Raw genomic sequence first — 22,658 nt, forward strand, 5'->3', positions numbered from 1 at the left:
AGGAAAAAAAAAAAAAAACAAAACACACACACACACAAAAAAAACCCTACCAATAGCTTATGTTATAAAAATGGTAATTACCAGAATGTCTGGTATTAAATGAAACAGCTTCTTCAACTGAAAACAGGCAAGCTGCTTTTACAGTGCATATAAGCACTGATGTTTGTAGTCACTCGTGTTGTTTATGATTATCATAAAAAGTAATGAATATTAAAAATATTTCTTTATCATGATGAACAGAAATTAACCAGTACTTTACTGAGGATTCATATTAAGGATTTGCATATGATTTTCATCTCTTGCTGGGATATGAAAACTACCACACAGGTAGACAGTGGACTTTCTAATTTCCTTATAGAAATTCATTAACTTACTAAATTCCCCACTTCCTGAAAGATAGCTGAGTTCGGTTGTACTCATATTACAAATGAGTAAGTGAAATACCAAGAAAGGAAGTGGTTTAACTGTATTATGCAGGAATTCTGCTTGTGGAACTGAATCATAGCATCATTAATCACCAGAGTAAGTGGTCATCCGCAGGGACCTTGACAGGCTGGAGAGGGATGACAGAAATGTCATGGAGTTCAGTAAGTAGAAGAGCTGAATCCTGTATCCAGACAGGAGCAGTTCCTGGAACCAGGACATGCTGGGACCACCCAGCTGGAAACCAGCTCTGCAAAGAAGGACCTGAGGTTGTGGCAGCCCTCTTCTCAGTGCTGCTAAGGTTGCATCTGGAGAACTACTGGGACTCCCGTATAAGAGAGACCTGGACATACTGGAAACAGTGCAATGGAGGGTCACCAAGATGGCTGGAGACTGGAGTGAGGAGAGGCTGAGAGGGTTGAAGCTCTTCAGCCTGGAGGAGACTCGGGATCTCATCGATGTAAGTAAATACCTGAAGAGAGGATGCCAAGAGCATGGATCCAGGCTCCTCTCAGGGGTGCCAAGTGCCAGAACAAGCAGCAGTAGGCACAAACTGAAACACAGTTTAGTTCAGAGTTCCCTCTGAACAGCGTGCAACACTTCTGGCACAGGCTGCCCAGAGGCTGTAGATTCTCCTCCTTGGAGGCCTCCTAAAGCTGCCTGGCTGTGGGCCTAGGCACCTTTCTCTGGTGGCCCTGATGATGAGGGGTTGGGCCAAAGGGACACAGAGGGCCCTGCCAGCCTCAGCCTCCCAGTGAGTCTACAGGCTTAAGTTTTATGACTAGAATTTTTGTTGTGAGGTTAACCTTTTTTATTTCCTTACTGGTTATCTACACCAAATATTCTAAAGTTTCACAGAAATGATATTATACTGGTTCCTTATTCAATTTGTAGTCAGCATATAATTTGGAGAATCACAGTTGTCTCTCTGTTTTTTTGTTTTTTTTCCAGTTGTGATTAACTGCCCATAAAAATTTATAAATATGTCATTTTTAATATTCTGCTTTTCCACTGACTTCCTTAATATATCTTGGCAATGAGTTTTGTAGGTTAATTAATTGTAATTGTAATTAAATTCAACTGCAATTAAAAATGTTTTTTTTAACTGCTGTCATATGCTGTGAAACTGGAACACAGGAATTCTGGATTTAACATTTTTTCTACATTTCATTACATTTACATTCTAATTCATTCTCTTCTCTATCATTATCCTGGTTAGACTTTATACTGAACAGTACAAGGCTTAAATATATTTCTGACAATCTTCGTGTGTAAAAGTTTAGGTAAAGAGCATATAAATCTGTTATGTGGTTCTAACTTCCTTCTAGACAATAGGTTTTGTTTCCCTAATATAGCTGCCTTTATGATCTGTGTGTATATACGGTAATCCAGGAAACTGACCATTAGGTTTAAACTGTAACTTACACCCTCTTAAGAAAAGGAAGCAGTAATATATAACAACATGTTGGATTCTGGTTTGTACGAAGACAGATTTCTGCATTTAGTGTGCATTTTATAAGATACAATTCTTTAATGAAGTAGAGTAAATATTATTCTTACTGTATTACTTACACAACAAAATATATTCCTAATTTCTTATGACTCAGACGAGTTCAGCCACTAAGTTTAGTTGCCCACATATATGTGTGTTTGGAAAAAATATTGTTATTTGCAGGCCTATTTGCATTAATTTTGTCCTCTTTCTATTCCTGATCTTTTAAGGGAAGTGAGAAGCTTTCTGTCTCTGTCAGTTCAAGGAGGTGGGTCTTCTGCTTACTCAGGAGTTTAACAGAACAGCATTTCCCCCAAGGGAACAAAAAAGATGCAGTTTTATTTTAGCTGGTTTTACTTTTATGTTCTCTTTTGCCTCAAGGGTGTGAAATGAAATAGTCTGTAAACGAGGACTTCTTGAATATTCGGTAGAGTCTAATAAGTATACATTTAGATACTGAATACATTATTTTAAAGTGTTTTGTTAAAATGTATCTCCTGAGCTCTGGTAAGGCTGCATCTTGAGTACTGTGTTCAGTTTTGGCCCCTCTCTACAAGAAAGACATTGAGGCCCTGGAACATGTTCAGAGAAGGGCAGTGAAGCTGTGAAGGGTCTGGAGCACAAGTCTTATGGGGAGCAGCTGAGGGAACTGGGATTGTTTAGTCTGGAGAAGAGGAGGCTCAGGGAAGACCTCAGTGTCCTCTACAACTAGCTGAAAGAAGGTGGGAATCAGCCTCTTTTCCTGGGTAACAGGACGAGAGGGAATGGCCTCAAGTTGCACCAGGGTTCGGGTTTGATATTACAAAAAGCTTCTTACCTGGGAGAGCAGCCAGGCAATAGAACAGGATGCCCAGGGAGGTGGTTGAATCACTGTTCCTGGACATGTACAAGAAACATTGAGAGGTGGTACTAAGAAACATGGTTTAGTGGGCAACGTTTGTGGTAGATGGATGGTTGGGCTAGATAATCTTAGAGGTCTTTTCCAGCCTTAATGATTCCATGATTTACACAACTCTGTAATGTACTCTGCATTTTCTATGTGCCATTCTTGTACAAATTAATTACATTTGCTGATTTTTCTTTGCAGGAAGGTTGAAGATGGAGGACTTTATGATAAATCACACAGAATGGTCTTGGGTATTTTTGTACAAAAACAAAACAAAACCACAACCACTCCAACTTTGGAATTTAATTGAATACATACTTTGTTCAAATCCTTCTTTCTTTCTCATGTAGAGCTTGCACTGGTTAACATTTAGAGTTTTATTTAGTTGCCATACATACTTGTCTGGTGCCATTTGAGACGCCCAGGAGTATTCTTGCCTGTTGCCAACTGCTGCAGGAAAATGGTACAAGCTTACGTAGGTTCCCTGCCACTGTGCAGAGCTACATATCTCTGAATAACAGCCTTGTTAGGTTGCATTAAGAATCTACATTCTGACAAATAGGCCCTTCCTGAATATCATTTGCATTGATGAACCTGGTCACACAGGGACTTCTTCACATTTTATCTGGAACTGATTCCCTTAAAACAACCTGTATGTGTCGGAGTTTGTCGTGTAATTCCATGCTGTCCAAGTACAAAAGGACAAACTAATTCTGACATTATTCATTATTCATTTTATTTTGGAAATCTGTGAACTGTGATGAAAATGTAGCATCTCTTAAGATGCCATGTATTTATTTTAGCAACGGTGAGAAACTTTCTATAATTTCTTTAGTGCAAATAGAATCTGACTCATCATCTTCAGAGATGAGTTCAAAGTTTAGGTTTACTTCCTGGTTTTTCTTACACTTAAGACCACGACTAAGCATTGTACCACTTAACATACTTTGTTCGTTCTTTTGTGGATTTTTTTCTGTCTTCACCTTTCTTCCATGAAGACTAACTGTTCTGTTGTGTTTGCTCCTAAAACAGCATGGCAAATCAACATTATTCCTTCTGGTGGAAGTTACTGGGAGAAACAGCTGAATTTTTTTGTAAAAGTTATTTTAATAAACATAGAAGCATTAAAGCCCAAGTGCTGAAATTAAATTTGCATAGTATGTGAGGCTTCTCAGGGCAAAAAGACCAGAAAATTAATAGCAGCAGTAGCTGCTAACATGGAAAGAAAACCATGAGTGGAAAAAGAGCAAACTGAAAGTTCTTTGTCCTCCTTTCCAGCCTTCAGTTCCCAGAATTTTGTTTGGCAAGGAAAGCAGGGAATCTGTCTGACTTTCAAATAATTACTGACATATTACTCCATTGCAGGCAAGTAGCAAAGAGCAGCTGCTTATTGCAGCCGGAGCCAAACTCTCCCTTTGCCATCCTCCATTTCTTCCTGCCTTCCCTGGAGAAAGCTATCTTGCTGTTAAGTAAACTAGGATTGGTTTGCAAGATAAATTAAGATTACATTAGAAAAATATTTACTTACGCAGAAAGGAGCCTTTTAAATAATCTTCACTGCTTAGGAAACAATGTGATTTTGTGGGTAAAAATAAAAACAAATTTGTTACTCTACTGTTGTAAAGCTGCCGTCTTTTACGAGCCTGGGAAGGGTGACCTTATTCATTGTGAGTTTTTGCCAATTCTGCCTACACACAACTAAATCTTTTCCTGATTCATGATGGGACTTATCTGGGCCATGTTTAACAGAGGTCTACTGCCCGACAGTAAAGGAGTTGATTATGATTTTTGGCTTATTGACAAGTGACTTATTCACTTTTCAACATTCCTTACAAGGTTTAACTGAAAATTAAGATTTCTTGAGAGAGAAAATACCTTTTAAAAACAAACAAACAAAAAATCCAAGAAGAACCACAGCAACCTGTAAGAAATCAATATCAAACCATTTCCATTTATACTGAGGCTAAACCTTTGCAATAAAAAGGTCCTTCAATGTTCTTGTCTTCCAATAAATAAATAAATAAATAAATTATCTGCAATGGTACCTGAATACTGAAAGTTCATTTCTCCATTTATGTCCACACCGAAAATGAATATAAAACTGAATTCCCTAGTACTTTTATTCATTAACAACTTCCATCAGAAAATAAAAAAAAAAAGAAAATGTATGTGTGCGTGGAGGAGTGTTGCTCAAGTTGCTCTTTAAGCAATTCACACGATAACTCCCTGAATTCCTCCTGATAGTTCATTAGAGATGATGACTCCCTGTATTCCTCCTGATACTTCATTAGAGATTCTGTCTTCCTCCCTTGTTAGGCACTAGTGAGTAGTTGCCATATTCCACCCTGCTGTGCAGTGGTGGAGGAAGCAACCTGTACGTGTTACTTTGTGCTCTGTGCTATGCTGAGATGTAAGGAATGCTAATGACTGTGTGAAAATTTCATCTCTTGCATCCAGAAGGATACCGTGGGGTGCTGCATATTGTAGCTCTTGAAATTCATGGCTGCAGATGTAGAGTCTATGCAACTGAGCATGATAAATCACACCAAACAAATCTTTCTACATTAAGAATCTCTTTACAAACAATTACTGTGTAATATTCTGTTTTGCGTTTGGATGGAAGAAATATATTTAGGTAATATTTATTTGAATGTTAAATGAAATAACAAATAAATCCATGACATGACTGCATTTACACAGATGTGGAATTAATAAATCATCCGATTTTCCAATTCCATAATCTGGAAATCTTTCCATGGGGAAAGAAAAACATGTATTGAAGTGAAAAATGCCATATCCTCTTACAAAGAAAACAAACAAAAGTCTTGAGAAAGATGAAGAGTATGACACGTCTATTTCTAAGCCTGGCAAGTATTCTTGAAACCCTCAACCTGAGATTAGATGCTATGTTTGAGGGTTTAAGTCTCCTCATTTCAGAAAGAACGTGCTTCTCTCCTAACTGTGATTTAATCAAGCAATTGTAGCTCCATCTTTTTGTCAAAGAAGATGGTGTCTGGTGTTTTTCTTCATGAAACAGAGAAAAAAGACAGAAGCAGCTCACGTTATTACAAGGTTTCTCTAGCTAGCATAGTATGAAAGGAGCCATCTTGTGGTTGTCTATTTTGCAAATAAAATGTTGCTACAGCATTGCCTTGAAAAGCTGAAGTTACCTCTATAATTCTATACATTATATATAAAACTACCTCTATAGTTCTGTGACAATTTTTCTTCTACTTGTTTAGAAATGTTGCATTTTGAGTAAGACTGTTTTCACTCAATCTTTTTCATTCTATCAGATTTCTTATTTTACCAGACATTCAATCTAACCAAACAGAATTAAACTTTGTATGTTCATTCTATGTCCTCTATTAGTCAACCCACACCAATATTTACCAGTCCTCTGAGTTCTTACATCCTTTAATTTGCACTCTAAATTCTGCTTTAAGCTGCAGTCAATCATATCTCTGAAATACAACTCTCCTAGTAGAACTGATTTCTAAATAAGTGCCAAATTATTATTATTTTTTTAAATAATATCCATTGAAATTGGATCCTTGGGAACTCTGTGTATTCCAGATGCAAAACTGAAGTAAACTGACCTTCAGATTTGACTTGGGGAGACAACATTTGATAATCAGTCTGATAAATGATACAGTCTGATTTCTTGGCCTCTTTGATAATACACAATGACACTTAGATTAATCTTCACAACCCTGAGCAGATATAGATAAGTCTATTTCATATAGATTAGCTCACTGATGTTTGTATTAGGTTAATTAAATCTATTTTAAAAATCCCTTAGACAACTCAGAAGTTATGTATAAATAACAAGCCTAAGTCATAACTCCTGAAGTTAAAAATCTGATTTCTTTAGAATCATTTTAATTAATTAATTAATAATAGTAAAATTAAAAGTCAAATTCAAATTTTTGGACACTAATAATTTTATGTCCTTCTTATGTTGTAGCACCCAAACCTGCCCCCAGTGCTGGAAGTGAGGCCACCCACCACAGAGCACAGTGAGACAACCCCTCCGCTCACCCAGTGGCAGCGCTGGGCCTGGTGCCTGCCAGGGCACTGTGGATCCTTTTGCCTGCCAGGGCACACTGCTGGCTCACATTCAACTTGCCACAACCCCAATATCACTTTCCACGGGGCTACTCTCCATCTTCTTGTCTTTAGTCTGTACATAGATCCAGTGTTGTCCCATCCCAGATGCAGAATCCAGCACTAGCTCTTGTTGAACTTCATGCAATTCGTGATTGCCCAGCCCTCCAATATGCCAAGATCTCTCTGCAGGGCTTGTCTGCCCTCAAGGGAGTCAACAGCTCCTTCTTGGTGTCATCTGCAAGCTTATTTAGTATACCTTCAAGAAACATATCCAAGTAATTAATAGAAACATTGAATAGAATTGGACTTAAAATGGAGCCGTGTGAAGCTCACTACTGACAGACCTAGCGCAACCCATCAGCCAGTTATTCACCTCTCATGTTATGTTTTTGCCTAGCTGTATGCTGGACATGTTGTCCATCAGGATACTGTGAGAAACAGTGTTGAAAGCTTTGCTGGCATTCAAAAATACTGCACCAAATGACGTCCCTTGGTTGATTGGATCTCCTTTAATAAAGTGAGCCTCTGTGTATTTCTGAAGACAATCACAGCAGTGATCAAGGATCACAGGCTGATCTCTGTCTCTGCGTACTTGAGTGGGACTTGAAAATTAATTATTTATGCATTTCTATGATAATATGGATTTACTTCAGTGAAACTGAAGTCAGACTTAAGTACCAGGCTGACGTAATTATACAGTTTCTTTGATATTAAGAAGTATGAAAGTCAAGAACTTTTACAATTATGGTATGTTGTGGAGGAGAATAAATACGCATTCCAAGAATCATGGAATATAATGAATTTAAAACAGGATCAAATGTGAGAACGGACCTCTTGGAAGAGCATGTATTTTTATGATATTCTCTCTACTGTCTGAACTCTGTGAAAACCTGAGACTTATCAATGTATCCTCATTTAACAAAAGAACTGAATTTAGTTTATTAGAATTATTTGGATTCAACTTCCAGAAATTTCTTGTTGCTGGGGAATTTTGTAATCAGATATATTTTTAGTTTTAGTTTTTCTACAGAGGTCAGTATTTCCACATCAATAAACAAGAAGTAGGGTAAGATTTTCCTTGGGTATAAAAAATCCCTTCTGTCCACTACTTAAGGAGGCTTACAGCAGATCAATCATAATGGTATCTTCATACATTTTATGCATGTTTTTGTTTCTGCTAGTTGGGATTTCGTTGATTCTACAACCAGAAATTATCTTATTCAAATGGCAAGGAAAGAAGTAGAAGGATCTGGAGGAGAATATTGCAGTTCCATCATCCATAGTAAACTACTCGCCTACTAAAAATGAAATGAAATCCTTTTGGTACCTTCTCCTTTCTCCTATGAAGAAAGGATGAGGGAACTGGGCTAGCTTAGCTTGGAGAAGAGAAGGCTCTGGGGAGACCTCATTGTGGCCTTCCAGTACTTGAAGGGAGCATATAAACAGGAGGGGGTATGACTGTTTACATGGGTTGATAGAGATAGGACAAGGGGGAATGGTTTCAAACTGAGACAGAGGAGATTTAGGTTAGATATTAGGAGGAAGTTTTTCACTCAGAGGTTGGTGACACAGTGGAACAGGTTGCCCAAGGAGGTTGTGGATGCCCCATCCCTGGAGGCATTCAAGGCCAGGCTGGATGTGGCTCTGGGCAGCCTGGTCTGGTGGTTGGCAACATAGCAGGGTTGAAACTAGGTGATCATTGTGGTCCTTTTCAACCCAGGCCATTCTGTGATTCTATGATTCTACGATACGGAGGAACATTTCATACGTCTGTGCAAAAATATTTGTTGTTTTTGTACCCCAAGAAGCTTTCAGACATAGTATGTGTAGAACTGAATATAAAGTGTGAGAGTCTTCTGGATTTTAATCAGTGATATTTCTTGCAAATTCACCTCCAAATGCCTGTTGTCTCTTTCTGTCACTTACTTGGGTATTCACTTGTTCTTTCTTTTTATAAAACCTTAATCTCAAGAAGCATGGCATTTTTTATTTATTTTTTAAACTATTTTCTGTAGATGATAGACATCATTTGAAACAGCTGAACACTACTGGAAGCCTATTGATCAACCTCAGTTCTTGCAGACATCAGCTTGTTTTTCACCAGTGTTGTCTCTTCTACAGTAGCTGGGTTCTGGTTCTGATCTAATCAGAGTGGGTTGTGCTTTCATTGACCTACCCAAAATAAAGAGAACTAAACTGAAATACCTGCTTTGTTTATTAGATTGGGAATTTTATTAGATAAACCTTTACCAGTGATAACTGCTTGTCTGGACTGAAGAAATGGCTACTTCCCAAATTCAGCTATGTGGTCTTTTACTGTGAAAACTTTGCCTTATGTGCAACTTCAGAACATTCTTCCTGTATCTGCGAGGTATGTTAGAATACTTTCTGAAATAATACAATTCTGAGCAGAAATTACCAATACTGGCCTTATAGCCTTTAGGCAGTATAAAACAAGAGGTTTACCTGTAAGCATCCCCATGTAATAGTATTTATTCTAGCAGATGCTCTCACCTTCCAGCTGTAATAGTGACATACTTACAGTGAAATTCAGTATCCTCACATGCTGATATTCTTTTCACTGACCATACTTTCTCTAACAAATACACTGATATTTTAGGGGGAAAAGAAGATGTGTTGCCATTCTGAAGATGTTTGTGAAATTAGACTTAGCAAGCTCTATGGAGCATCTTACACAGAAGCTTAAATCACAGCCATTATTTATACCAACATTAAGTAATTGTGTAACCCAAAAGGCAGGTAATTTGTTATTTTAAGCAATCAGACAAGGCCTAAGAGACTTTCTGATATCACATGATGGCATGGAGATTAATGCTGAAATCTTTAGTGATACCATGTTTAAAAATGATAGATAGTACTGCTCAATGTCTAAAATGAGTTATCTTTTTTGTAAACAGTTTTTTTTTCCCTGTGTGGGAAATAATTGTTTGCCTATAACAGTATGCAGATGCATGACCACACTTGCAAAACAGCCTTAGCTTTCAAGTTTTGGAGAAGCTGATGAATATCCAAGTAATTAAGATACCAGCTTACATTGTAACGTATCAGGTTTGGTTCATTTGTTCTTATGGGTTTTCTGTGTTATCCTGGATAAGATTTATCGTCCAGATTAAAAAATGCTTCGTGCTACTATTGAGAGCAGCTGAAATCCTCTTCAAATAGCAGTTAAGTTTCTTAAAAACTTTATTGTGTCTGGAACTAGGTCTATATCCATTGGCAAAATAAAGAGGAAGACTGCTGGGGTTCCATAGTTTTCCAGTGTTTGTAAGGCTAAATATTATTTATGTGAATTAATCAACTGCTACAAAAGCTATGAGTATGGAAACGTGTAAAGAAAAGTTTACATGTTTCCAGGCAATTGTAATACATATAGTTGTAGAAAGTAATAGTTCATTGCTTTCTATGAGTGTAACAGTACATGAAATTTTGGCAAAATAAGGCAACATTTATTAACTTGTTTTCTCAGCTTAATGCAATTTATGATTTGTATTCAAGTTTCATAGATTGAAACCTGAACACATACGTGTTCACCTGCATGTCAGAATCAAGTTGGAGCAGTTTTTCTTTAAAAAAAAACATAATTCTGACTTTTTTTGTATGTCCAACCTCAAACTTGTGGATTTCCACTGTCTCACCAGATGACTGCTGTAACTATTCTCCAAAAGAATAGCAACACTGTTATTTTCTTCGTGTTCTAAAGAACATTTCTGCTGTATTTTGTAGAGAATAATTAAGGTAAGTAATTATTAACATTCACCTCACTGAAGCTCAGGTTACAGCCCATTAATTTTGCAAGTGCATATGTGTGAATGGTGCTTTTTCCCCTCGTATTACTGTTGGCTAGTTCACATGGTCCAAACTGAACATATTGGCAGTTTTGGATTCCTGTCTGAACAGATTCACTATGTGGACACTCTTCTTCCCTATGTTCTGTTTTCTTTTGTCTGGCTAGCACTACCATGGAAAAGGTGAACCCTTATCCACTCTCGAGGCAGGCAAGGAGAAAGTCAGCTATTTTTAAGTGCTTATTCTGACTGGGGATTCCCCCTAACCCCAGCTGCTCTGTATATGTGTCAAGGCACCTTCTGGGTTTAAAAACATCCAGATTTCTTGATGGTGCCAAAGTGAAGAATGAAGTTCTTTGTAAAACAAAAGACACGGCAAAGACAGCAACAGGAATACAGTGTTTAGAGTCACTGCCTTGCTTCTCTGTCTCAGTCTTGACCAAAGAATAAAATCATTATGACTCATTTTCAATGTCTGTCCAACCTTCCATTTTCTCTAAAATTCTAGAAAAAAAAACAAAATGGATGCGCACTACTGTTGGTGGTTTTAAAGATTCTTGAATAAAACTGTTGAGATGTCTGACCTCAGAAGTTAAAGTTACGTATGTACTCTGTGTATTTAAACCTTATTTTGGAATATGAATGCTTTCCAAAGTATATAAAGCTTGATATAAAAAAATAAAGTGTATTTAAACTTTTCAGTTTTGGGGTAAAAAGCTTTACAAACTACAGTGAACTCGGAAATTCACTAGGGAACTTCAAGGATAATTGGGGATGAGGTTTGCAGTACAACTGCCGAAGGCAACTTTAGTTGGCAGACAGTTCAGGAATGAGCTAGAATCTCAAATTAATGGGATGTCTTCTGGAAATGAGAGCCAGGAAGGAAAATCCTACTGATTATTTGAGTCTAACTTTCTGTTTCTCACCTCTAGCCACCTGCCTGGACTGCTCTGACCAAACATGAGAGAGCTCTGCCAGGGCAAATCTTGCATAAGATGTTCCATGATTCTAGTTTAATCCAGCACTCTAGATTTGGGACGTATTTGGCTATTTCCAAGATCTGTTGGATCTGGGTGGTTTTTTTTTGTTTGTTTGTTTTTTTGTTTTTTTCCCCAGGATTTCCATGGTTTTACTGCCAGGCAATTTAGCTGAATGCAGTTCAAATTTCCCCTGTATCTCATACTATGGAAAAGAACTCATAATAGAACAAATAGTCAGGGGTTCATATGGTATGATGCCTTAGGATTTTTTCTTGCAGTTGTGACGTAATTCTTACACAATGTTTGTGCTAATTTGTACAGTTGACGTACTGCAGGGAATGTGAATAGAAAGCTATCACTTAGGTCTATGTATCTATAACAACAGTGAGTTAAGAATTGGATCAGAGTGCTCTGACTCACCAGTGGTGATGATCAGCTTGTGATGGCTGTAATGATTCCTGCTCCCAGCTGCCCATTCCACCCCGTGACATGCCCTTTACAAGCCCCAGTTGCAGAGGTGGCTCAGCTGTTCATGTAGCAGCTGCTGTAGTTTGGCAATTTGTAGCTAAGTATATTAAGGTAACCCAAAGTAGTTTTTGACTTACTATAAAACACTGGGCTGCCAACAATAGTTCTTCACCAGCTGTTCTCCAACCAAAATATAGTCTGAGGAATATATATAAAATATATATAAAATATATCTCTGAGGAAAAGGGAACAGAACTTCTGTCAATAACCCCAAAGATCTGAGATGTTGGATGGGGGAAGTTATGCTGCGTACTGTGCTGCAAAACTCAGGAACATTGCCCTAGACTTAACCCAGCTTCAGATTCAGATGGAGCACAACCAAGATAACTCATCTCTGATCGTGAATCAGAACTCTTGGAGTAGGAGTCAGATCCAGATCGAGATTAAATTTGAATGCCTATAGGGTGAATTCAGATAGGTGAGGAACATGTTCAATGTACAAAAGATTCAGTGACAATGGTCAGTGGAGCCTTGAGGCTCGCTTTACATCATTTTTAGGTTATATTCTCTTCCTTCATTGGCCATGCCATAAGTAAAACTTAATGACTCACATTCATCTACTTATTTCTGAAAGTATTAAGAACGCTGTACCTCTTTTCTTTCTTGGTCAATGTTTCTCTTTCCTATCTTCTGGTAACACTTCTTGAGTCTCTTTGGGATGTAACTGTCAGATTCTTCATGCACTCCTGTAGGAATCTCATGAATGTTAGTGGATTAAATAGTTTTTGCTCTACACAACAGACTCAACTTAGAGATGTGGCAATTTGGCTCAACACTATAGACAGCAGAGGGGCAACTTTCACAATTTGGAGTCTCTCACACGCAAATTGCCAAGTGTCTCATTGGATCAATAAGATTTTTAAAGATTGTGGGATGGCTTGCTCTTCTTTCTGTCTCTCATCTGCGCGAAATGGCATTGTGTGTTGCCTTATTAATCATTCAGATGTGCCTTTTCCTCCTGTAGTCTCTTTAGGAGCACAGCTGTTGTCTTGGGCTCAGTTATAGTGAGTCCTTTGTGGTTCACTGTATCCCTTGGTGACTTCATCTGCCATGAGATTGCCTTTATATCCAGAGCACCTTCAATTTTCTTCCAATATTCCCAGTATTTTAATACTAGAAGAATTCCCCTTAGCTTTGAAATGTACCCCTGTGGTGACCATTATTATGTTTCCCCTTCCTTCCAATATTATATTTTCCAGTGTTTTTCAACAGCTTGTCTTTTTAACACTGTTCTTCACAAGTGTGTCTGTGATTAAAAGGGTACATTGTTCAGAGATAAAAGGGCTACTGGTAGAACAGATGTCACTTGCAGGACCACATATCCCCTTCCCCTGGCAACCGACAGAAGTTCTGGCTAACTTGTAAGTGGGCATCATGCCCTCCCAACAGATGGTCAGAAGTGCAGGGAGCCAAATACCCATCTATGGGCATGAAATATGCTTAAGAGGGTCGTGTCTAGACACAAATGTTGAACCAGCTTTTGAGGCTGAGCTTCTGTGCCCACAGTCAATCTAAATGAAAGGACATGTTTTTTTAAAAAAGGAACATTCTACATTAACATATGGCTGCTTTGGTGTTTAGAGCTGCTGATGGAAGATCAAGAAGTAAGCAGCGTAGCTGAGTTTCACAAAGTTAGTTCAAGGAATCAAAGAAATCTGCAGTGCAGTTGCTCAGATAAACACATGTAGCCTTAGAACAGAATTTCACATTTGTTTTCATAGAAAATTGAACTTGTTCTCTTATGACTTTCACTCTGTCATATTTACCAGCAACTTTAAAAATCAGAACGGTTTTTATTGTCATAAATCTGCCTCAGAAAATAAAGAAGTTACAACATGGATTAATAGAACAGTTTTGGTGTGTGGCTTTTTATTACGCTTATAATCATGCAGAAGAACCTGATTAGTTTTTAGCAAGTTTATAGGAGAAAGCCTATGTTGTATGCTACTGCAGCTGAGCAAGGAAATGTATCTTGCAACAAGGATACATAACTAGGTCAAGATTTTTGCCTTAATTTTTTTACAGCTGAAAATGCTTACTAAAATGCAGCCTATACTTTACTCACTTTGCTCGTACCTTCGACATCTGAATCTAAAAATCAAGCAGGTTTAAATCAGTTTCATGGTGTGCTAGATAAAGCCATAGCATGTCGTGACAAATAATAAATTTACTGACTGATATTAAGAAACTGATGGAGATTTATATGCGTCCTCAGCTGCAGAATTTGTTTTTGCATATTTGTAACGGAGGAGCTGACTTCAGCTTTGAAGGAGAAAAGAAGTAAGGATTCATGAACTGAGAGTGAGACAGTATTTTCATGTGAGATGAGAAACTGAAGGAATTGCTTTGTTTGTTGCTGTGTCCTGAGAAGGATGGCACAGGTGGATCACGTACTGGTACAAAAATGGGGCAACAGTCCATCTTCACTCTGCATCACTTGAGGATTGGGACAGCTTTGGAAGACTGTCTTTCTTGAGGAAAAGGAGAAGTCAACTTCTAGGTAGTTCATGCTCTGGCAGAAACACTACTCACATGCAGCTCTAATTTGGAAGAGTATACCTTTCCCTGTGGTGACCTGGCTAGAGATGATTAGGATGTTTCATTTACAAGTAGTAATAAACAGGTATTGGGTAGTGATTTTTTCATTCACCACCAAGCCTGTTTTGATGATCACGGGCTGAAAAGTCATGTATCACACTGTCATTCACTTTTTGGATCCAACTTCATTCAGCTTCATGTAGATTCTCCAACTACACTGTGATTTCTGAGTATTATGAATTCTGGCATTTTTTAGAGTATCCAAAATCATTTGTGTTTTTTATAATTTCATTTTGTATGGATGTGCTATTTGACTTCACGCATATGCTTCTATAGCTGATGGAGATTATGAAGTCTGGCAGTAAGTGAGACAGCAGCATGCATTCAGCATCCACATTAGTTCATACAAGCATGTTTTTTTTCAGCTTTTCAAATGCTGTACCAGTATACAGTGCCCTGTGAACCCAGTTCCAGCTTCCTGGTATTTACCAGCCTGTTTTCCATTCTTTTTGGCCCAAATTTCTGCAGTCCTAAACATTACTATGATAAAATACCAGCTGACATGAAGACTCATAAGCAATGTGGAGTTTGCTTTTTTGAAGTTTCTTATACAAATAATGAACTTCACAACCGTGTTGAATTATAATGCTTGGTGTTTTCAGGCTCCTTGCCTTTCTAACATTTAATGCACATGCAGAAGGGTTAAGGAATGGGGACACAGTAGAGAAGTGTGTGTGTGAACACTGTGAAAATGCCTAACCAAGTACTTACTCAAGAGATTGTGGAAGCTACATGTTCTCCCAGCAGGTCTGGCATGGACTTTTCATATTTTTCAAGAAGGGAAGTAGTTTCATCCTTGTTTATAGGCACAAGTTAAATACGATCCTAATTAATACATTATTTCATATGTTTACAGAAAAAAAAAAATCTGATTGTGAATCTCTCTGCAATGGTTTTTGGTAGTAAAGGAGCATGCATCACAAGTTGCTGATCCAGTTGCATGCTGAGAACACAGACATACATCAACCACCATAGGAGTGTCTTAGCCACTGGGCTGTGGTTGAAGGGGCAGGGGAAGGATAAAGGATTTTATCTTTTGTGTTGAGGCTGAGCTACTTTGTGGCATAGGGAGCCTGAGGAGGCTGAAGGGCTAAACCTTCAGCTCTTGAGCAGTCTGGAGGATGAGAGTTTTTAAAATGTGTGGCTTCAGATTTACCTGCCTTCTGCACAGAAAATAAAATGATCATCTCTGAGTCTGAATATGCATTTTGCACAGGATCCTGCCTGTTTTCCCCACTTAGAAGCTTCTAGCTTATCAAATTATCCAGTAGTCATTCGGTTAGTAAATGTGTCTTGTCAGTGAATGATTATTAATTGAACTTGCTTATGCATTTTACCATGGTTAATTCTACACACTTACTGCAGAACTGCTGGGTGAATTAGGAGATCACTGGTGTGGTTAATTTGTGTGCCACATACGATGCATAATTTGGAGCTTTGCTTTCTCATTTGTAGAGAGAACTGTTGGGATGCAGGGTGAATTGAGAGAGTGGGTGGACACCACCACCTCATGTAAGTTGTTTTGAGTTGTTCCTCAGATTAAGCAGATACAGGCTTGCTGACCTTCCTGGTTCTACTGTGACATTCCATGTTTTCCCTAAAACTTCAGCTCTTTTTTAATAACCTATTTTCTTTTCTTTTAAATAAAAATAAAGCTTCCAACCCTAGATATTGGAGGGAATTGTCTGGGAATGTTACAGTGAACATGGGAAGAATCCTGGATGGCAAATAAATGGAGCTGGGAATGAATTAATGGAAAACAAATCTGAGACTTTTTGCAGTGCAGTCCTCTCTGTATCTGAGGAACTGATTTTGAATTCGTAAAGACATGGTGTGTGAAACATTATAAAAAAATATGTAACAAAAAGTCCCTTTTTCTACGGTTGGTTATTATCAATGCTTATTGGGAGGATGACTGAATGGCTACACCAAGTGGATGGCGAAGTTATCTCCTAAAGGTTTGGAGTTCATGTTCCTTGGCATCACAGACATTTTTTCTTAATCTTTTCAGATATGCATTTGCAGACCGTCTGCTGTTACTTTGGTTATTTTCTCTCAGTTTTCCCCTAATTTGGTACAGTACTGTTTTGTTAATCATGTCACTTTAGGATATATATATATTTTTTAGAACTTCATGTTTCCTCAGCAAACTCGACTTCTGAATTATTAGCTTTACAAACCAATCTCAGCTTTCATTAGAAATAAAGTATCCACACATTTCAGTTTGTAAGAAAATGTTTGAAAATATGACTGGAGCACACTCTAGAGGCTTAAAAACTCAATGGCAGATAAATAACTCCAAATTTATTCATATTTCAAATCTCACGATCTTAAAGCCAATCTCATGATTTATTTATTTTTCAAGTTTGATTCATTTCTGAAGAAGATTTGAAGCACGACTGGTGAATAATATGGATTTACTTATCTCCTGTTCCTTGGAGGAACTGTTTTTTATTACTCTTTATCTGCTGACGAGGAGTCGAGTGTTATATCATCCTGATTGCTAAGTCTTATAATCTAGGTCAGAGATGGATTAAACTCTGCCAGTACAGAGAGGTGCTGGTATTATTTCCAGACCATTTTGGAAGTTTGTAAAATTTATCTTTGGGAGGTTTTACGAAAGCATTTTGTCCTGGAAAGAACAAATGCTACATTTCATACATTTGTTTGGAAAACTAGAACACGTGTATATGTAAATTCAGAAAATTCTGAACAGGTCTATAGATGTCATAAGATTGTATAAAATTTAATATGCCACTTAAAAAGGGTCACTACTTTAAATTGAGGTTATATGTTCTGTGCTGTTTTACATCTTGCCATTTGGTCTTGGAGCTTGCATGGAGAAATGGAAGCACAAGCTTGTTGTATAGCTTCATTTATACGTTGCTTCAGATTATGTGACCACGTGTCTGTCCATCTTCACTTTGCAAATAATGTTTATCTATATAAAATTGCCAGTAAAATGTGAAGCTTTTCAAGTGTAGCAAAGCATTAGTGCATTCTTGACTAGTGACTTCTGACACTTTAGGATAAGGCTTAGCAGTGAGTTCATGTTACCCTCTTGAAGCATCATGCAAATAGGGCTAAATGTCTGACTGAGTGACCTGGACAGCTGAGCGTTATTACTGTATCTGAGCAGCAGTTTGTAAAACCATTCATGCTTTATTCCAAGCTGTCAAATAGGCAGCTATCAACACTGTCACATTTTTGTTATTTTTTGCAGGTATTTGTTGAGCATACATATTGCCTGTTTGGATTCTGTTGATCATATATTATTTTATGCTGGCACTCCAGAGACTCAGAGATGAATCAAACCAAGGCATCTGTGTCTGGGTGTGGAGTTCATATCCAGTAGTCACAAGACCTTTCTTTTTTTAAACTGCAGTTGCTGTCTGTTCCCACTTCTTTGGCTGGTCATTGCTTCAGGATACAGAAAATTCAACCTCTGGTCCTAATTCCTGCATCCATTACACTGCTTTCTGGAGCACCATAGGGCAGAATAAAGTACCACCTTACACATTTACATTCCGATTTTTATTTATTTATTTATTTATTTATTTTGCTTCTTCAGGTGGTGGAAGGACTTCAGATTTTGGAAATTGTTTGAGTCACTGTAACAGAGCAGTTAAATGCTGTGATTGTAGTTACCAAGCCCTGACAGAAAACACACAGCTGGAAGTCAGGGATAAAGGGTCAAAAAACCTCTCAGTGATAAAAAAAAAAAATACTGATGAGGAGCAAAACCGAAAACACTTATTCTCCCTACATGAAATACAATGAGAACACACCTGGGTCACAAGAAGAATAAGATCTCTCATAGTTACTGAGGTGAGGGAAGGCCATGGTGACGAAAGCCAGTACATGAAAAAAAACAGAAAGAAATAAAGGCAAATGTCATGCTACTGAATCCAAAGAGGGAAGGAAGATGTAATAACATCTAAGAGAGTTAATATGTAGCCCTTTAACTGTCAATTAAATAAGGGAAATCAACAGCTATACATAAGACAGGACCATCTTAGGGATGACACCATTCATTTTTGCTTCTTTCAGTGAGTTTGCTACAAGTCAGTGGGCTTTGCTTTTTTTACAGAATATTCGTACTGACATTAAGAAAATTTGGGCTGTTTTTAGCTGCTATTACACACAAGCACGTGTAGCGTCAGCCTGTGTGGACTGATTAAATCACACTGCCTGAGTAAAATCTGTATGTATGCTGTGGTCTGAACTCTGCAGCGCAAGTTGGAGGGAGGCTTTTACCACTGGGGATGTGACAGGAAGCAGAAGATGCTCTTGGCTCTGCCGTGTAATGAAGTTAGCTCCAATTCATCGAGCTCATCTTACTGGTGGGGGGAAGCACTGTGAAAGTAATTATTAAGAGACAGAGCTAAGAACATCACTGAGCTCAGCATACTAAGCTTTTGAGCCTTTGTGATTTTATTAGATGCATGAATGAAGTCACCTTTTTTTAAATAGCTGAGAGGAAAGGAAAGAGGCAAAGATGTGTGCTGCTTAAAGTCACGCTGCTAAAGAAGCCAAGGAGCCACTTGCTCAGACCCAGCAGTTTATATGGGGCTGCTATTTTCTGTATCCTGAAAGATGAGCTGAGAAATTTGGGTTGTCCCATTCTGCTTTCTTTACCTGTAAATTCTTGAAGAGTAAGTCAGAACCCCTTTCCTAAATACAGCCTCTACTCCTGGAAAGCCATAAAGCAATCCATGTCATCATTTCAGTCTTTCTGGTCTTGAGTGACCAAAGAGAAAGTCTGTTTTTCGTCCGCGTTTCAAGAATAGAAGCACAGGTGATTGGATAGTTAGACGTTCTCCATACGGAGGATCCGTTTGATAACTGGCTGCTGTCTCATCTGCTTGCTCAGTGCTGTGTAAAAAAATGCCTTCAGCTTATTTCTATACAATTTTCCTAATGTCAAGGTGATTACTGTGGATTCTCTTCAGCAAATACTGCCACAAAGAAAGGCTAGCCATTTTTCTCTAAAAATTCGTGATTACTGATCTTTCATTTACAGCTGTAATTTCAGTTCAGATGGTATTTTAGACCCTAATTTAGACCCAGAAGCATTTTTTTGTCCTTTTGCTTGATATATATAGAAATTTCTGTATGAAATCATCACATTTGAAAGGGTATCAAAGTTCACGTAGTGCATCTTCCCGTTCCCAGGCAGGAACATGTAGAGATAGATCACTTCTGACAGATATTTGTCTCATGTTTTCTTAAAGGTTGCAAACAATGTTAAGATTACAGCACCATGCCAAAAAAGCTGTAAAGACATTTCCCAGTGTTGAATCTGAATTTGCCTTGCTGCAATTTAAACCTGTTCCTTCTCATTTCACGCACCACAGAAATGGAAAACACATTATTTCCATCTGTTTTGCAATAGCCTTTTAATGTGTTTGAAGATTTCCTCCATCTTTTTGCATAGGTTATACATTTTCTGTATTTTGCTCTTGCTTCTTCCATGCATTCTCACACTCCCCTTGCTGTTATCAGTAGCATCATTAGCATATGTGCCTCTTGCTATTCTTAATTTTATTTTTGCATCAAATGCCTGCAGTTAGAACCTTTACAGGGAATTACTTCTTGATAGTGAGTCATCAAAACTTGTTATATTTTAGTAGGATTGTTCTAAATAAAGATTTCCAAAGTCATTACATCAATATTTTTGCTAAGTCATTGAAATTCTAATATTTTATTTGAATACTGCTTTCAGTATTCATACAAATACTCGTTTCACTTTTCAGCTCTGCAATGTAAAAACACCCTCTGCCTAAAAGTCAGGTGTGGATCACTCCTCTTTGCCTCTGGTTTCAGGATGACAGGTCAGATGATTTTTGTGGAGGTCACAAAACCCCTCCAGTCCGGGTCCCTGCTCAAAGCCAAGCTACCTGCAGCTAGGTCAGCTTGCTCAGGGCTTTCTCCAGTTCAGTTCTGAATAATTCCAGGATGGTAGATATTCAGCTCTTTCTTCTGGGTGACCCACCCCAGCGCTTAGCTGCTCTTCTGCATCATTTTACTTTTCATGCTGCTCCTTGCAGTAACACATGTCCTTTTCCCCTCAACTTCAGTCTGGGTACCTCCAAGGGGTGTCTGGCCCATCTCCTTTGCAGCCCCCCATCAGATTAGTGGAGGCCACAAGCTGATGCCTCCACACCCTGCTCCCTTCCGGGCTGACTTGGCCAGCTTTCTCAGCCTCTCCTTTTATTTCATGGGCTCTAGCCCCTCATCCATCCTTGTGGCCCCATGCTGGAAGGTTTCCAGATTGCTGAAAAGTCTCTTCTTGTTCTGGGAGGCCAGAACAGGATGCAGTGCTTCAGATGTGGCACCACAATTGGGAGCCATCCCTTCCTCTGCCTTGCTGGCTGCACTCCAGCACTGAACACATGAGGCAGCAGGACATTAATATGGCAGAGCTGAAGTTTCTCTACTGACTTAACAGCTTTATTTTTCTCCTTTTGCTTCAGGCTGTTTCTGTAAGTTTTCTTCAGAAGAAGTAATATTTTTTCAGTAGCCACCATGCATGCGGTTTTACTTAGGGTTCAGCATCACTGCAAGCACCTCTCTCCATAGTCCTCTTTTACTCCTTTCTGTTACTAGTGCTCATGCTTCCTGCATCCTCAAACAAATAGGAACAGAAAGCCATGCTGAAAATTGATCTGTTTGCAGGCTTGCATCATCTGGATCCTTTAAAGGAATATCTCTATCATTTTCTTCCGTAAGATGTACCAGTATTATTAAGCAAACATTCATTCATCTCATCACCATGTTAAAACCCCCCTGCTAGAGTGGGAAGCGGAGCCTTCATCGTACTGTGGTTGGCAAACTCCTCGACGCTTTATTTTGGGAGCTCAGCTGGCTGCTGCAAAGGGACAGTTTCCGCTCTGTCTGAGCACATCCTGTGCTGGTTAAATACCTCAATCATGAACATATGTTACAGGAAATGCAGTTGTAGCACATAGTTCTTCTTTTTTAAATTTTTTTTTATTCTTAGGCTTATGACTAAAGGGCAGTGTCAGAGTTCATGGTCGAAAAGACAAGAGTTCTTGACAGCCATCTTTTTTTTTAGGTTCTTTAACTTGAAACATGATTCTTTTTTGTTTTAAATGCCTATTTAAAGCTGTAATTTGCAGTAAACAATTAAATACCTTTGTTGAAGCTGAATTAGCTTATGAGAGACAGATCCTAATGTTTACAAACCCAAAAAGAGAGTCTTACTTGACTAGAAGAATTGAATACTTTCTAAGTTTGTTTGCTTAAGTTCTTCAGAGTTATTTTTTCCACTGTTTGGAAAAGGAAGCTGCATTATATCCAGCTTTGTAGTCCTGCAGGCATGAGATGCCATCACTTCTTTCTCTCTTATTTTATTTTGCTGTAAAATACAAATATGTACACTTTACATAGAACCATACAATTTAATAAATACAGCCCTAAAACATATTTTAAAATAAAGCAAATAATCTGTCTCATATTTTGCAAATTAAAGCGTTCAAACAGAGTCTTAAGCAAAAATGCCCAGAGCATGAACTTTTATCTTCTTATTGTATGGATCAGAAGCTCTTCCTCAAGCAGTCCTGCTGTGTCTTTTTGAGGAGTTAGGGCCTCTTCCATGCAAATAAGACTTTGTCACATGATATTTAATTATGTTTAATTAAGGCTATAGAACATCTGCTCTTATAGTTGTTTAGGCACAGATCCTGTGTTAGCTAGTAGGGTCTGAATAAAAATTGTAGGGTTGGACTGTAGCTACTATGAAGCCAAATGCACGAGACGTTTCTGTGTAATGCTTATATGGTATTGAATACTTGATCCATAATTCTCACCAG

The 22,658-nt window shown here is 38.2% G+C and overlaps 1 long non-coding RNA gene across 1 annotated transcript; it reads left to right on the forward strand.

Moving 5' to 3' along the window:
• The first annotated feature begins 11 nt into the window (after positions 1-11).
• On the forward strand, positions 12-6,302 carry LOC109363728. Its single transcript, XR_002109542.2, has 3 exons — positions 12-883; positions 2,146-2,183; positions 3,003-6,302. It is a non-coding gene; the product is annotated as an uncharacterized LOC109363728 (long non-coding RNA).
• The last annotated feature ends 16,356 nt before the right edge of the window (positions 6,303-22,658 follow it).

The sequence above is a fragment of the Meleagris gallopavo genome, chromosome 1 (genome assembly GCF_000146605.3).
Source record: "Meleagris gallopavo isolate NT-WF06-2002-E0010 breed Aviagen turkey brand Nicholas breeding stock chromosome 1, Turkey_5.1, whole genome shotgun sequence".
Lineage (NCBI taxonomy): Eukaryota > Metazoa > Chordata > Aves > Galliformes > Phasianidae > Meleagris > Meleagris gallopavo.